The sequence below is a fragment of the Asterias rubens genome, chromosome 12 (genome assembly GCF_902459465.1).
Source record: "Asterias rubens chromosome 12, eAstRub1.3, whole genome shotgun sequence".
Taxonomy (NCBI): domain Eukaryota; kingdom Metazoa; phylum Echinodermata; class Asteroidea; order Forcipulatida; family Asteriidae; genus Asterias; species Asterias rubens.
In genome coordinates, this window is record NC_047073.1 from 3,328,922 (window position 1) to 3,333,334 (window position 4,413).

The following is a 4,413-nucleotide window of genomic DNA, read 5'->3' on the forward strand; positions in this document are numbered from 1 at the left end:
ATCACTCTTACTAGCAATCAACACTAGGTTAGTAAGCAGCTTTCTAGATAGTATAAAGCATTTTGATATAATCATTTCTCTTCGAAGTGGTGTGGTTATGGAAAAAGATATCAGTTTATCCCCTCAAAATTTGACTTTGGGAAACGTTAATGTCAGAAACGTTTCTCAGATTGTGTATTCTGATTCTTCTTCCGTGCGGGTGGACAAAACCAATCCTTGGCGATTTTTGGCGATATCTCAAAACAGCTTCTACCTTCTTAGCTGAATTTTTAACAGGTTAGTTTGATTGTATACATCTACATTGTAACATTGTGTAAGAAAACAAACAATCGAACGATTCCAACAACCAAAGCTGACGGGACACGTCTGAAAAGACTCCCTCTGAAGTAACGTACACAGATTGTGAAGAAGAAAACAAAAATCGCTCACTAAAATATTTGAATCTGAGAAAGATATCAGGCCTGAAGCTTTCCTCCGGCATCTGAAAGCGTACACAAATTATGCAACAAGGGTGTTTTTCTTTCATCATTTTCTTGCAACTTCGAAATTTTTTTACAGTATTTTTTAATGCATATGGTATGTCAGGGATACACCAAGTGGAAATACCCGTCTCTGACAATTACTAAATGTGTCCAGCGAATTAATCCCATGTCAAGTTATGACTAGTAACTCATCCTAACTTAGGATGGGTTCAATGCGTCCTGTAACGTTTATCGGTTATCGGTTATATTATCATCACGGAACCTAACTCTTCCCAAGTCCTATAAGATTAATCCTTATTTAGAAGGAGTTTGGTGAAATCGACGGCAGTGCCTTTAAATCATCTTATCTGACATTTACGTAACTATGTTCTGTGGGTTGGGATGCTGTATCCCCGATACAGCCAGGCAAGAAGGTGCCTCCATCTGCTCCTGGGCGTAGCAGGTGTTAGTGGGCCAGATCGCCTCTTCATTTCCCACGCGCTTTGACAGTTTCTAATGAAAACATTGATTAGCTGCCTTTCTACTTTGAATAAAAAAAAGAGATTCTTGAATGTGTGTAGATGGAATGAAATGGCACAACGCGAACTAAGAAAATTATCTTCAAAAAAGCAGCTACATGTTAAAGACCCTGGACACTATTGATAATTTTCAAAAACCAGTCTTCTCACTTGGTGTACCTCAACGTATGCATAAAATAACAGACCTGTGAAAATTTGAGCTCAATTGGTCGTCAAAGTTGGGAGATATTATTGAAAGAAAAAACACCCTTGTCGCACCATGCTTAATTTCGAGACCTCAAATTCTAAATCTGAGGTCTCGAAATCAAATTCGTTGAAAACTACTCTTCTTGAAAACTACATTACTTCAGAGGGAGCCGTTTCTCACAATATTTTATACTATCAACCTCTCCCCATTACTCGTAATCAAGAAAGGTTTTATGATAAATATTTTGTGTAATTACCAATAGAGAGATCTTGTTTATTCATGTGACGGCTTTAATGGACGAGAAGGTGTATGTTTGAGAACGGAATATACAAGCCAAAGTCGAGTAGCTACAAATCTACACTTAGCTAAGTCTATACCGACTTAAACTATTTTCCCAATTGATTATGTTACAGTTTCGAGGAATTGGATTTCTCAATGATCATAACAACACTTAGTCTATAATTTGTATAACTTCGTGTTTTTAGTCAAACGACGGTTGGTCACATTTTATAATTATTTTGCAAAATATATAGGATATAGTGTTTGCAACAGTATCGAGCACAGTGTCAGTTTGCCCAGTCAAAAAAAAAGAAAATTGGTGCTAAAATGAAATTTTTTAACTGAAAAATGATTTTTGTAAATTGAAAGATGATATGTTTCCAGCTCACGTGTTACCACATCATATTATCTTTTTGGAAAGGCAGTTTTTTCGTCGAACTATTTACTTCAGCTTGTAACGAATCTACAGTCCGATTACATCTACAGTTGAGTGTAGATTCGTGAAAATGATCTACATTTTTATCATTAGAGTGACGTCAAATAAAATAGTTTAAATACCAGGAAGACCCAACGGTCATATTTATTATTTCAAACTATTATTATAGTGCACGTACACGATAAGAGAGATATATTTTTTTGCAATCATGTGGCGGCATCGTTTGTATCTGAACACAGTTCTTTTTCAAGGCCGCTTTAAAGGCAGTGGACACTATTGGTAATTACTCAAAATAATTATTAGCATAAAACCTTACTTGGTAACGAGTAATGGGAAACTTGTGATACTATAAAACATTGTGAGAAACGGCTCCCTCTAAAGTAACGTAGTTTTCGAGAAAGACGTAATTTTACACGATCGAGACCTCAGATTTAGAATTTGAGGTCTCGAAATCAAGCATCTCAAAGCACACAACTTCGTGTGACAGTGGTGTTTTTTCTTTCAGTATTATCTCGCAACTTCGACGGCCGATTGAGTTCAAGTTTTCACAGGTTTGTTATTTTATGCTTGTGAGATACACCAAGTTAGAAGACTGATCTTTGACAGTTACCAATGGTGTCCAGTGTCTTTAATTTCTCTAGTCGGGGATAATAAAGTTGTATCTATCTATCTATCTGTATCTATGGATGCGCTTCTGTGGTGCAGCAATGTGAACTAATAAACTCAAATTGTTTTTATTTTTATTAGTAATGTTAAAAAGTGCATGAACAGTTTGTGTACAATTAATATATCAAAAATACACATTAAAAAAACATAAAAAACCATAAGATGTGTTCCGGGCTGTTGGCCCGAACACCTAATAATACGACACATCACTCTTTTATTTAAACAATAAAACAGTGTCAAAGACTGCTAGCCTTTCATTTGGGCTAGTATATTTTTTATTTTTTTATTTTATTTTATTTTTTATATAGGTTTTCTCGGTAAATTTCGGCAAATGAGCAGCCAATTTAACCACCAAGCTATTCTATTTCGCGCGAAATCGAATGCTATTGAAAAGGGTAATTCTATTTCGATTTCTTTTTATGATTAGTCAAATGTAATGTTGCGTCATTCGATTTAACAAAATAATCATCAAAATTAACAATTCATCAAAGCAGCATTTAAATTCGCAGAGGCTTATTTGGGGCGTGTGTGTCACGAAAAAGAATGACGGTCCGCTAAATTGAACAGAGTGCTAAAGGAATTTGACTCGACTCAAAACGAAATTGAATGGCCGAATTCTGAATTTGAAACGCAGTAACAACTGGAGAGGCAAAACAGCTTTATTTCGAACGCATGAAAATGAAATTGGCTGCTCATATGTCGAATTTGACCGAGAAAACCTATAAAATAAATTAAATCTTTTCATAATAATTGGAGAGCTTGAAACATTCGTGCAATCACACACGCTCAAACGGATCGCCGTAATCCGAGTCAGCGTAGTGGTCCTTCTGAGAGTTTTTTTTTTTTTTTTTTTTTTTTTGAAGCACTGCCTTTTTTAAGAGTCAATTGAAGTTCCAGGTAACCAATGTGAAGTGGACATTCGATCTTGTTCAAAACAGAGGGTTTGATTGAAGATCAGAATTGCTAATAGGTCACATATACCGAGCATCATGAATGCATTGAACTAGTTTGCACCGTTGGTGTTGAGTTGCGTGTTGTGTGTTGGGAAACATTTCAACTGAATCGACGGTAATTGTTGGGAGCAAATTTAAATTTAAAGACAGTGGACACTATTGGTAATTGTCAAAGACTAGTCCTCACAGTTTATGTGTATCTCAACATATGCATAAAATAACAAACCTGTGAACATTTTAGCTCAATCGGTCGTCGAAGTTGCGAGGAAATAATGAAAGAAAAAACACCACTGTCACACAAAGTTGTGTGCTTTGAGATGCTTGATTTCGAGACCTCAAATTCTAATCTGAGGTCTCGAAGTCAAACTCGTGGAAAGTTACTTCTTTCTCGAAAACTACGTCCCTTCAGAGGGAGCCGTTTCTCACAATGTTTTATACTATCAACCTCTCCCCATTACTTGTAATCAGGAAAGGTTTTATGATGATAATTATTTTGAGTAATAACCAATAGTGTACCTTCCCTTTAAGCTTCACTTAGGCCTCAAGACACAGGATGAGCCATATGACGTAGACATTAGCAATGCTAAATTGTAATAGTTTTTTTTGTGGTTTTTTTTTTTACAGTTTTAAAACCTTAGAAGAAAAAAACACTTTAAAGGTTATAATAGACAGTAATTTGACTATCACTGTTTTGTATTAATGGTTTTTTTTTAAAGGTTTTTTTTAGTCTACACTATTTCATGTTTAGTTCGTGGTGAATTCTCACGCGTGCTGACTATCAACTGAAACAGCCGTTGGCCGTGGTTATACATATCGGTCATGCAGAAGAAGCTCGATCCAGTGCTCTACTGGCAGTATAGAGGGCTGGCATAATTTCAGCGAATGCCTAAGC